The sequence below is a fragment of the Salarias fasciatus genome, chromosome 11 (genome assembly GCF_902148845.1).
Source record: "Salarias fasciatus chromosome 11, fSalaFa1.1, whole genome shotgun sequence".
Classification (NCBI taxonomy): Eukaryota; Metazoa; Chordata; class Actinopteri; order Blenniiformes; family Blenniidae; genus Salarias; species Salarias fasciatus.
Genome location: NC_043755.1, coordinates 21,461,955 through 21,474,376, shown reverse-complemented (window position 1 = coordinate 21,474,376; position 12,422 = coordinate 21,461,955).

Here is a 12,422-nt window from a genome sequence, read left to right as displayed (position 1 = left end):
CACGGTTTGAGCGTGGATAATAATAATATGTGAACAGGAAAACAATGATCACAATCATCTTTCGTTTGGATCATACATCCATCACTCCTTTGAATGTGGAGGTCTAACTCATTGTTTGGAGTTTGAACAGATTGAGCAATTAGGAATACTATGATCTCAAAATGCATAAACCTACAAAAATCTTAATCAATTATAAAATCAAGGTTCTCAATTGCCTTGCTTTAACGTCTTGCTTTCATTTCTGTGTGAAGCACAGTGAATAAAAATCTGTGTCTGAAAGACACTATGAAGCTGTTAATGTATAGTTATCACCAAAAACACATTTAAAATCCACATTAGAGACATTCTGGATGTGAGTGTAAGGCCAGAACCTAACCCAGCGTGAATGATACTGTTAAAGAAATCAGCCAGCAGAGCAGCAGCGGTGGTCCGATTAAGAAAATACTGAAAAATATGTTTACGCAAAATACTGATTACAACATTTTCCTTTGTTGGGGGTTGTCATCAATAACTTGTGAACATAAACAGATGGGTGCTCACACTGCATTTTGCCAGAATGAAGATCAGCTGTGATTTTTTTGTGTTCGCTACACATTGATTGGGCGACCAGTGGAAAATCCTCCAGCCTTTAGAGCTCCTCCGTAAAAAGCCACATGTGAAAGGCTCCGTCATTAGGAGTCAGATTGTTCTGTTCCCATGGTTCACGGCAGGTTGTGGTTTCCCTTTTAATAAAAACAAAAAAAAAGATGCTGCTTGTAAAGCACTGTCATAATTACAGGCGGTGCTACTGGAGGCGTGTTTGAGCGCGGGGAGCTTGTAAGCTTGACGTCCTCTCATCACTTCAAGACATAGAACATTTATTTTTGTAACCTCCTAAAACAAGCGGGCAGGCCCCGTTTAACGTGCGATCGCTGCACACGTCTGTAGAATTCCTCTCCGTTCGCTCGAGAGCTGTTAGCTGAACTACGCAGGAGACAGTCGACGCTCGACGCTCGCGGAGCCGTGAAAAACGATCTGTTGAGCCGCCTAAATCTCCAATGCACTTATTAAACAGAAATATTTACAGCCTCTCTCTGGTTCACCAGCGGGGACGCCCGAGTCTCCGGCGATGCTGCAGTGTTTAGATCTCCTCCTCACAGCTGTTTGAAGAAAAAAAATCAACACAGACTGACCTTCCTGATGACGGATTCAACGCTGAGGCCATGTGCAGTTCATCACAGCGTATTATGTTTGGACAAAAAGCATGGAGCCAGCTTCAGAGGCTAATTCAGCAACTTTTTACCTCTCGAGGAACGCTCGGTTTCTCCTCTCCGTCTGGCAGAGGTCAGCGTCCCGGAGGCGTGACGGGTTAATCAGTTTAGTTGTGGCTAATGCATCAGCGGTCAGTAAGCTGTGTCCTGGTGACAGATGGGTGGGCGCTCTCAGAACCCGAGCCGAGCTTTTACAAACTGCCATTCGTACGAAAGAAACAGAAGAAAAAAAAAAGTAGAATTAGTGAGGAGCCGGTGACCAACGCAGAGGTCGGTCACATTAAACCGAGGCTGTGCAGAGACCGGGGTCGTGACTCTAACCGCTTTATTCAAGAGCTCAAAGGTTTCAGCGTTTTCCTGCCAGCAGGCCTCTCAGAGCTGCATGCAGCAGGGAGGAGGATAATCAAAGAACACAACAGAGCCTGACTCTGGTAACTGGGGAGCAGGGTGGTACGTCACCCCTCGCTTCGTGTCCACGGCCACTTCTCTGGAGTCTACATGATGATCTGAGGTGATCTGGTTCTAGCTCGTTCTGACGTATTTAACTGAAGCAGCGGCGGCGTCCAGAAAAGACGGGCGGGTGCAGTTTTTCAGAGGCTGCTGGAGAAAAGCAATCGTTCATCTAATTTGAAAATAAAAAGGATCCGCACAGCGGGTGAGAGGTGAAAGCTCTGGGCTCGCTGCTCGCTGGGTTTGAAGCCATGGCCGTCTTTCCAGGCGGTTTGCACGTCCTCCCTGTTTCTGGGAAAATGGTGAGCTAGTCGTCTCTGAGTCCTGGCCTCGCCCCTCAGCAGTGGACGTCTACACCTCCTGATGCTGCAGGAGAACAAGACATGGAGGACAGATCGTACCCACACATTCTGCATTTCACAAAAAAAACTCAGTCATCAACTACATCATCTGTGAACCTGTTGCCATGTTGCATTATTCTTTCATACATTGCTGTTTTTGTTTGGTTAAATTGTCACTGTTTTTACAGCTCTCCATTTTTCAGTCAGCGTTTGCTGAGATCAGCTCCAGCCACGCTGGATTGGATAAAGTGGTCCAGACAATAAATGTGTGTTTCATGTCAGGGGATATATTTACAACATTTGTGGAGCAAAGTACCACTTGAGTGTGATTTCCAGTGGAAGTTGTTGATAACTTAAACATGTTATTACATTTGACCTTTGCTGAAAGATGTTCATCCTATTGAAATCGGGGGCTTATCGTCTGGTCGCGAGGGGCTGAGTGTTCTGTCAGCTCCAGGAAACAGCTGTATATATACAGACTGGGTGAGATGTGCAAAGACTTCTGAGGCTGCAGGCTTTCACTGCCTCTCAGCTCCAAATGAGTCAAGACTGAAGCATCAAACAGTTTTTACAGATTGTAGGATATCAGATGACTGTGTTCATTGAACGGCAGACGTACACGAGACACTGACTCACAAATTCTGAAAGAGACAGACCCCACACACACACACACACACACACACACACACACACACACACACACACACACACACACACACACACACACACACACACACACACAAACGAGCAGATGTGACTTATTGTGTCATGTCCTCCACCCCAGTTATTAATTGATGCACACTTTTTACAAATTTCTCCTCTGAGTCATGCGCAGCCTCCCAGTAGACAAAAAAAAAAAAAAAAGCCGCATTTGGGTGAAATTGCAGAACTCTTAAAATCGGATGCTATCTTATCAAATTGTGCAAAAATCACTGGCTGAATATTTTTTTCAAAGCCTATTTTGAGACGAAACCAAATAATTTTAATGAGGATTCTCTGCTAAGAAACTGTGCATTGGGGAAAGATTACTTCAGGGAAGCCTGGAGTTGTTGCCCAGTGTTGTTGAGTAATCGTGCTTCCAGGAATAATGCTACTGCTAACAAGCGTAGGCCGAAGTGCTCACTGCCAGAGAGAGACGTCCACACGCCCAAACCCGTGTCTTATTTAGAGAGCGTCCCGAATCTGGACTGGTGGAGCTTTTAATTTCACAGTCGCTGGACAGATATCAAGTTGAAAGATGGAAGGGAGGAACGTAAAAGCACCTTTTTTCCAGTGAATCATATATCTAAGGTCCTCCAATGGCAGCAGGAGTTCTAACCTCAACATCTCACCTCCCTGCAGAGGATAGAATAGGCCCATTTAATCCCGGATGCGTTGCGTCTCTGTCGTGACTCCATCCCAACATGATGCACTGCAGCCACAACGCAACGCAACTGATACGCAGTGAATCTATAATTCTCTGCTTACCGTGGCCAACATGCAAGGAAGACCCCTAAAAACAGATACTTTCAGGACTAAAACACAGCTGGATGCCAGCAGGCAGCACACATCATCACTCAGTGCAGCACCATAAACAAACAGCCCTCCTGCCATCACCAAACCAAGAACCTCGCCACTGTCAGCGCTTTATATTGACACAAATAAACAGTTGTTTACACACTAAAATGAACATTTTCACACAATTAACAGATCTTTACACTCAAGAAGCAAAACACCTGTCCAGAGTTACACAACAATAAGCACAGACTCATCTTCACACTCTTTGCCAAACATTACACACAGTTTTTTGTAAAACTCGACACACGTTTTCACACCTTAAGACACAGACAAGAACTGTGAGGTCACTTCCTTCTCATTACAGCCCCGGCCTGCCAGTGACTACACTGATGAGCAAAATGGATAATCACATCCACCGAGTGTGGAAGCACACAGGTGCTATTGTCTTTTACTGTGTTTCAGAGGGCCTTGCTGAAGAAATCTTACATTAATTTCAATATTGATGAGGCTGGATTTAATCTTGCAAAAAATACAAATATGTTATTGGATGTAATGTAACTGGACACCAATGTGCCAGGGCCGCATGTGAGCCTGGGACCCGGTCGCCACAGCATTAAACCCAGTGGACCACACGCAGAATGGTGTCGTTTATGTATCTTCCCATTGATCTGCTCTGGTCCAGAATTAGCTCCGTGAGCATCCGGAATGTGTAGTCTATTCCTTCCACCATACTCGCCCTTCCTCAACCCGATAGAGGAAGTTCTTTCTGCATGGCAGTGGAAGGCAGAGGACCTTCAGCTTTACGACCATTAGTCTCTAAATCCAGGCTGTGGAGCAGGTGTGAGGCTTCGTCGGGGCGGATTTGTCACTTCAGGCGATTCTCCGAACAGTGTCTTACTAATGAAGGCTTACTAATAATGAAGTTCTCTGATCCAGCCTATGATCTGTCTATAATCATGAAGAATGTTGTGAGTTTCTCAATGTCTTTCTGTCATCTAAATCATCTCTTACATGAAAAAGTCAAACACATGCTATTTCTTTTTTTTACAAATGTGTTTTATATTGACCAAAGCAGAGTGTAACTGGCTGCAATCATGCCTGATTATTTGAAGACTGTTAGTGAGATGAAATCAAATCAATTTTTATAAATATGTGTATATATTTTGGCTGAAGTGTTTCACGCGATCTAGGAGGGAAGCAAACTGAGTTTGGATAATTATGTGGATATTTTAAAAAAAGGAGCCCTGTGTGTGTAAATAATGTGTGAAACAATTTATATATGGAAATTGTTGAATACAGTCCTTACACCTTTCATATTTTTTTCATTATTTTCTAGCATTTTATTGTAATAGTCATTACATGTTCTCATAACATTTATTCATTAATTTATTTCCATATTTCTTGCGTTTATTTTCTGCCTCTTTAATCCAACGTTTTATAAATTCTCTTTATAATGTATTTTTCTTTTCACATGCGTATTTAACCCCTTGGATATGCAGTGACTGTCATCATGTTTTCCTTTTCTGCTGTATTGTTGAACTGGGCAGCGTCTATCATTAACAGCTTCAATATACTGAGTGTCATAAGCGTTAGCAGTTTTTCGTTGTTCGTCAGTGTTTCAGTATTTCATTAAATTGCTTCACAGTTGATTGTGAATCATTTTGTACTTAACCAGGCACTCTTCTGTTCTGACTCGTCTGGAGTGAAGTTAATTCTCTTCCTAGTGTTTCTGTAGTTGCTGTTATAGATGGTAAAAACTGACAGATGGTCACTGATGTCATTTACTATTAGTCCACTCACTGTGCCATCGTCTATAACATTTGTAAATATATTATCAATAACTGCTGCAGAATGAGCAGTGATCCTGCTGGGCCTGGTGATTTTGGGGAATAAATTCAGACCGAACGGTGGAAAAAATGCCAACAGCGGTGGATAATATATTAGAGTGTATTACTGTTGAAATGTCTCTGGAAAAGAAGCAAAGTGTCATTTGTGAGTTTATAGAGCAACAAGTTCAAACAGAGAGTCTTTTAATGGATGGTTGGAGGAATATTGCTCAAAAACAAACCGAAAAGTTCTGTGGAGATTTCAACATCGATGTGTTCAGTCCTAATAAACACCAGAAGACAGATGGATTCCTAAACACACTGCAATAAAGCCATCGTGTGTGTGACACACACCTGTGTGTGTTTACTCAGCTGGATCATAGTTGTGTGGTGATTTGTCAGGCACATCATGATCCACTTCTGTATCTAATGTATACAGTGTGTTTAGTGTGTGTAGTTCTGCAGAAAGTGTGAGGCTGACTTTCTCGTCGACTACCTGACTGAGACATAAAGAAGATGACCACATTCTCTTCTTGAACCTCCTCCTGTGAAAAACTCCCCGGGCAGCTTTGTGAAAGTGATGATCGATGCTTCATGGTTAAACTGGATTCTTCAAGGTCACACTGAGGTCAGACGTGTGAAGAGACGGTTTTTCACATTCATGGCCCCCCAGTGATAAACTCAGGGTTCAAATTACATAATGAAAGTCTGCATGTTTTCCCTTTGATTTGATGTTTTTCCCGTCTTGTTCCAACAAAATCTAGAGCTAATTTCAGTGACTGATTGATTGGTCTGCTGCTCACAATGAGAGGAAGGAGTCTTTGACACTTTCAAGACAGACGCTGCCAGCCTGACCTCATGAACCTCCACCAGGAAGCTGGAGAGAAGTGAGTCAGCGTCTCTCCTGCTGAGTGCACACTGGGTCACCCAGGATGATGGTAATGCACACCAAGCAAGAAACAGAATCCTCCAGTTGGTCCGAGCCCGACCTCCCAGGTGGACACTGGTGGAAGACCTTCACTGGGAAGGACCTGAAGGTTTCCTAATCAGACGGTCGATCCACCTCACTTGATGTAAACTTTTTGTAAACACTCTGACTCTGTATAAACGGGCAAAAAAATGCAACGTTCTGGATGTGCTCAGGCTTTTTTTTCTGTTTATGTCTATGAGTTCATTCTCCAGTCATGAACATAGCGAATAAAATGATGTTTGCCTAAACTCATACAGCTATCGATTCTTAAAACCTTCTATTCCCCCCCCCCCCCGCTCAACAACTCTTGTGGCGCGACTCACCTCGACACTACCACGGGGCGTCAGGTTTGCCCAGGGTGCCTGACAGGCACTGTCCAGGGCCCTGCCTGAAGGAATACTACAGTTCCCATGAGGCCTAGCGCGTGACGTCGTAAAATGCTGCTCCCGGTGGCGTGCTGTCGGACTGAAATCGCCTTCATTTGTTTCCAGTGGCTGTGAGAAGGATGGACAGCGATGAGGTAATGAATCTAATGGTGGCTAAACAATGTTATATCATGATGTGACGCATGCCGTAAAGCAGTCCGCACATTTGGAGTTTTTTAGTGCGCAGGGTTCCTACCACCCTCCTCACAGCTGCTCAGTCCAAGTGAAAGCAATACTGATGCCCTCAGCCCGTGACAGAGGGGTCATTCAACTAGTTGTAAGTCGATGTATCATCACAAAAGATATTAAAATGTTTTATTAAGGTTGAAAAGTTCCTTAGTGTTGGTTTAATACCCCAATATCTCTCAAATCAAATGAACAGGTCAAAGATGATACTGTCAAAGGAAGCTCAGCCTTTGGTTGAGCAACACTGGACAAAGGTCAAGCCATATCATCTAGAGGACGGTTTCAGTCCAGTGTTCTTAAAAGGAACTTTCATCATAGTTGCACCATGATTAGGATGTTGCAGTTTTTTCATAAATTTCTGGAATAAAAATGCACCTATACGTTCATAACAGATCTCTACCTTGAAGGTCTGTCAGTGAATCTAGAAGAAAACCGTGTCCAGATCTCTTCTCTGCCTTCAATCCTCTACAGGCTCAAATTAAGACAAAATAAATTTACACAACAATCGCACGAGCATTATGCAACGTTTGTGGATGGAGAGCAGCCAAGGCATGCATTTAGTGAGCCTTTTATGATTATGTTTTTATTGCTTGAAATAAGAAGCAGCCAAAAAGCAATGAGAGGAAAGTTGTTAATCCCAACAATTTCCAAAAAGAAATGGAAGACTGATCATTTTCCACGGATAATATAAAGAAAATGAAATCTTTACTCAAATTTGCTGACTCATAACACTTGGACAAGCCTAAAACGAAAACACCATTATTTCTTAGTGTAGGTTTTGAGTTTGTTTTATTGCATCAGTATTGGAAAATACTGAAAATGCTTTTGCCTTTGACACATTTTCTTTCAGGACATCAGAGATCACAGGAAGAAGAAGAAGAAGAAGAAGAAGAAGAAGAAGAAGAAGAAGAAGAAGAAGAGCCCTCTGATCATGAATTACCATATTCCAAGGCATGGAGTATATTTGAACATAAAATATAAGAAACATTTACAGCTGTTAAAAGAAAAAGATTCTTTCTGTTTGTCTGATTTAATAACCAAGTTATTTTTCCAGTTTTTCTCATGTGAACCTGTTTGTGCAGCACCTGAACTCCCATCATACACGTTATGAGCGTACAATTGAATTACTGCTGCAGATCAGCACGGCGCGTCTGAAACATGGAGATCAGGGGTTTAAGGATCAGTATTAAGATTTACCGGTGTGTTTGGCTGGCAGTATAGAAACATACTCCCGGCTCTGTTGGCTTTATTCAGGTATGTTTTTACTTTGGGAAATAAAAACCAGCGATGCCTTGAAGCGCTATTTATCATTAAAGCTCCGTGTGTGTGTGCGCGTGTGTGTTTTACCCCCCAGCCTACCCTCGCATGGCGGCGTCTCACTGAGAGGTTTCCAGGATAAGAGCAACACACCGCTGAATGTTGGGATACCTCAGCTCGCCTCTCCACCATCTCATTCTGTCTCTCAGTGAGAGGTCGACACAGACTTTATGTAACGGCACATGGTTTCTATTTTCTCCTTGCCTCCTCGGTTCCCAGCCTCCCGTCGCCGTCTCCATTTCGACTTTGCCCCATTTCCCAACTTTCTCCGAAGTCACATTAGTCTTCCTTCATGTCACCCTGCTACTCCCGTTTCTGCTCCACTTTTCTCCTCTCTCTACTTTTTTCTCAACAGTTCTTAGCAGGTCATCCCAACTACTGAACAAAAAGCGGATTTTTATCAAACAGTCTCTGATTTTCATGTATTTAACACAATCTTCAGGATGACTCCGCCTCCTCTGACTGCTGCTCCCCGCCCTGATGTGTTCCACCTGTGTCTGAGTGTGTGATCGTCTTCACCTGGTGACTTTGGTTCATACTGGGGCTTTTCTTGTGTGCCATGTTTGCCGGTTCTTCTCTCATTTCACTGTTGGTTATGTTCCTGAGATGTCGGTGTTCCTCTAGCTCCAGGCTTCTCTGGGTTTTCATCTTGATGACATGTCTTTGTTGGCCGCTCGCTCCAGCTCCACTTTCTCCAGCGCTTCTAATGAAACAAGCTAATGTGACTTAAACGATGGCATCTGGCCTGAAGAGTCTCAACCAACAGCCTCTGAGAGCGTATTAAAGACTAGAGTACGGATTGATATTGGTGATGGGGGATTTTGAGGCCCTTGTGAGTTTTAGTACAAAAGAAAAACACACACACACACACACACACACACACACACACACACACACACACACACACACACACACACACACACACACACACACACACGTAAACCCTCCATGAAAAGGCCCAAGAGACACTGCTAAGCTACTGTAACCGATGTTGCTTCCAGGACAACTTGAGTTCAATCATGGTATTACAGCTAAATGGTTGAATGGTTCCCCAAGTTTTTCTACTTGGATATAGATATATTTTTTTTTACCGTAGAGATAACGTCGGTATACACATCGTTAAATTGCTCGCCACTTTGGGAACTGCAGAGCTAAATGACGATGAAGTACTGAACCATCATTCAAAAGAACCCAAATATTTTGTTTAGGTTTGGAAAATGAGGGTGAAATTGATGGTAGTAAGAACTATATTCATGAAAACCATGATGCTTTTAGCGACTTTCCCTGATCCTGCATAAAGAGCTGCATACAGCTTCCATCCTCGATAAATCTGATCCATCGTTGTGTGACTGACAGATCTTCTCCATCACAGGACAAACATGAAAGCTTTCAGACACACATGTTGCTAACTTCACACAGAAAGACCCCAAACTGAACCCAGGAACATTCTGGACGTGGATCACTAAAGCACTGGCCTTATGTTTTCTATATTGCATCAGAATTATTTATTCCTGCCAAAAAATATGCAGCTAAAGTGAAAGCTCTGTGTGACGTTGCATTTGGATTGAATCTGCACAGACACCCAAAATCACAACACCCGATCATCTCCACATCCCCATCGCATCCATCTTTCCCCCCCAAAAGCTGTTTTCCAAGACTCATCAATTATTATTATTTCTAAACAATAGTCACTTTTTCCTCCTCGGCCTCCATTCATCTTTTCTCTCATCACTTCGTGTCACATTCACATTTTTATCTCCGGGCCTCTCCGGCTCTGCTGGTTCCAATTCTCTCCTCCCTCTGACCTCTTTCCCGGTGATTATTCGACCCATCCTTCTTGTTGACCTGGACCGGCCCTCCTCGGACCCTTCATCGCTCTCTGCCCACGTCTTTTGCCACCCTTAATGCGACACGCTGGGAGGGTCTGACACCGAGGCAGCTGTGGCCCTCCCCGAACACACCAACGCGTCAGTCCGCCTAACTGGATGCAGGCAGCGTCTCAGATCGACGCAGCGATACGGCGGGAGAAACTGGGTCACGTTTGGAACCGCAGCCGAGTTATTATGGAACCAATATGCGCTAATATTATTATCCTGCAGGAAGACCGAGGCAGATCTGCGCGGATGAAAAGTGATGTGACAGTTTGATATGAAGAGGGAGAAAATAAGAAGAGCGAAGTCCCTTAAGTGAAATGGATATACATCTATTACTGCACAACAAAGCTGAGCTTGTCTCTGCTGGTTATGTAACTCAGGGTCGCCTGCGGTCCACTGATTCAATGTGTGCAACAAGCAGCGCCGAGGAAAAGCATCCAGTGTATAGATGGGACAATACCAGAATGAAGGGACTTTATAAACGGCGCATCAACAAGTTTTCAAATATTGTGCCTATTGAAATGATTTCAGCCATCCTTGTGGGAACGATGGTTTATCTGTGAGGATCTGGTCGGGCCTTGACTGATATTTGTGAGCCGCCGTTTTGCTGCCTGCCTCCGTCAGGATGCGAGGCCACGGGGTCAATTATCTGTTTTTCCAAGGAAGTAGGGGGCAAGTCCGTTCTCCACCCAGTGTGCTGAGATTCCAGGTCTTGGCCGTCAAATTGGCAGAATTCATCCCATTTTTTTTTAACATATCCTGTGGTTTCATTTTAAGGTAATAGAGCAATAATGAATGATATACTTCTTTTTCATTAGTATTTAGTCTCCCACCTGCTTAACACTCATGAGAGTCATTCCAAGGCTGCTTTCTCAAAATACTGCTGCTCTGTTGTGTCTGTGTGTTGGTGGCCTACATTTGCTCTGCCTCATTATTTCTTCTGCCCCCCTCCCTCCATCGTTCCCCACGTCGTCTCACATTAAATCACACCGGCAGCTCTTTACCTGTCCTAGGGTTTCTGTTGAAGGCCGACCTCGACAGCGGTTTAGTAAATATTGTGGATGTTGGAGGGGTGGCGAGGGGAATTGATTTGACCGTGACAAGGTGCAAAGTTAATCCCCTCAAAAGTCCTTTAACTGAATCAGGTTACAGTAAACTGGACTGGAGGTTTGTGTTTTCTTCTGTCTGAAATCAAAGTCTCAGTACATTCGGCAGCTCAAGCCTTCTGACTGTGACCGATTTCCGTTTTGGTCCTACTCAGTTTTTTGAGAGCTGCTTTAAACCCCATTAACACGACAATTCAAGTGAAAACACAACTATTTTGCATTTTTGTTTCAGAAAAGTTTCAAGTTTATATACGGCAAGGTTTTGAAAACTCTGAAAATGATGAAGCTAGCATGTAGAGCCACTGGTGAGTGTCGTTTGTTTTTGTTTCCACCATCTCACACAGAGATGGAGTCAGAGCATATTGAACAACTTCTGCTAAGGAGTGCTGTCATGTTAACGGACGAACAAAATACAGTGAAAGTTTTCTTTTTTCACTTGAAAACACTGTCATGTAAAAAGAGCCTTCGGCTAAATCCAGGATCAATTGTTTTTGTTCTTCAGTGTTTCATGGATTGGACACTAATACTAAATAATAGGCAGAAACCACAGAGGGAATAGAGGAGAGTAATCTGCCCCCATTGAGAAATTCACTCTGCAGACACTTTCTCCCTTACCCTGACCAGCAGTGGCATAAAGACTTCCACCCTTGCCCATATGTATATGTGCATATATGTATATATTTTATGCGACTGCAGATCCAGACCTTTGCACTGGAGCTTGAGCTCATTTCCTCTGAGCAGTTTTAAGCTGTTAAAAAGTTTGTCCACAGTCTGCTTTCATCAAGTGTGAAATCTGTTCAGAGCGTGAAAGTGTGTGAAACAGAGCAATCTGTCAAACTGCCCTAAAACATCTGTAACTACCTAACAAAGACTGCTGAAGACGAGACCAGCAGCAACACGTAGCCAGTGTCCAATAAAGGGCGCCGGCTAAACCGGGTCTGGAGATTGCGGTGAGGCTGGGGGGTGGGGGTCGGGAGTAATAAGGACGAGGACGAGGAGGAGAAGCCTCAGAAGAGGTCAGAGGATCAGGGCGTCTCACGCTGGAGTCAGTGTTCCTGTTCTTACACAAGAATTCTCAATAAAAGTAACGACCTGTCATTGTGCAGCACTATCGCTGACTTTTACACAGATCACTGATTGTATGTGATGATTATGGATCATTACTGTCTTTAATGGGGGT